Genomic DNA, 1,115 nt, shown 5'->3' with positions numbered 1-1,115 from the left:
CACCATAACAATAGATAACGATAGATTGACACTTGGTCTCTATGGATTCGACAATCTTTTATATTACTCTGACGCGTTTGTATACTTGCGAAAAGCACCGCATCAAGTTTTTGGCGTCGTTGCCGGGGACCAATTTCATCAAATTTCATTTTCCCACGGGTCAATGCGAAGAACTCGCAGCACCGGGAGTTTAAGCTTAGTATACCCTCTGGCGGAACCTGAACGTTACGCTCACGCACGTTTATTCTTTCATAGAATTAAGAGAGTTATGGCCGAAGATCAAAACCAAAGACCTCTTAAGGATTTCGCTCAACCATCAAATGAAGAACCTAGTTCTAGTATAGTAAACCGAACCATCCCAGCTAATAATTTTAAACTTAAACCATCCCTGTTGCAACTAGTGCAACAGAGACAATTCGTAGGTCTCGCTACTGAGAACCCAAACCAACACTTAAAAATATTTCTTCAATTAGCAGACACTTTTAAAACCAATTGAGCTTCTCCTGAGGCAATACGTTTAAGATTATTTCCTTTTTTCCTCAGAGATAAAGCCCTATCATGGTTAGATTCCCTTCCACCCAATTCCATTAAGACTTGGGATAACCTTAGAAGAGTTTTTTTTGCTAGATACTTTCCCCCGAGTAAGACCGCCGTTCTTCGAAACCATATAACTAGATTTACCCAAAAACAAGGAGAATTGCAGTTCGAAGCTTGGGAGAGATATAAAGAGTTGTTAAGAGCATGCCCACATCATGGATTAGAAAATTGGTTAATCATTCAAACCTTCTACAATGGACTTCATTATAACACAAAGATGACCATCGACGCTGCCGCAGGCGGTGCTCTGATGAACAAACCTTATCCTGAAGCTAGTGCCCTCATCGAAGATATGGCTCAAAACCATCAATCATGGGGAGTCGAACGAGCGACAATTGAGAAGAAGGAAACCCAAGGAGGAGTGCATGAACTAAGCTCTATAGACATGATGCAAGCTAAAATGGACGCATTAGCCCTTAAGGTCGAGCATATGTGCATAAACCCGAATACTGTAGCCGCAGTTTCGTCGGATTGTGAGATATGTGGAACCAAAGGACACCAATCTGCAGAATGCAGTC

The 1,115-nt window shown here is 41.7% G+C and overlaps 1 non-coding gene across 1 annotated transcript; it reads right to left on the bottom strand.

The window, feature by feature from the left end:
- Positions 1-652: 652 nt before the first annotated feature.
- Positions 653-759, bottom strand: LOC127133086 (small nucleolar RNA R71). Its single transcript, XR_007807081.1, has one exon. It is a non-coding gene; the product is annotated as a small nucleolar RNA R71 (small nucleolar RNA).
- Between the last annotated feature and the right edge of the window lie 356 nt (positions 760-1,115).

Source organism: Lathyrus oleraceus, chromosome 3 (assembly GCF_024323335.1).
Source record: "Lathyrus oleraceus cultivar Zhongwan6 chromosome 3, CAAS_Psat_ZW6_1.0, whole genome shotgun sequence".
NCBI classification, from domain to species: Eukaryota; Viridiplantae; Streptophyta; class Magnoliopsida; order Fabales; family Fabaceae; genus Lathyrus; species Lathyrus oleraceus.
Note: the sequence above shows the minus strand (reverse complement) of the source record. Positions and strands in the feature narration are given on the sequence as shown.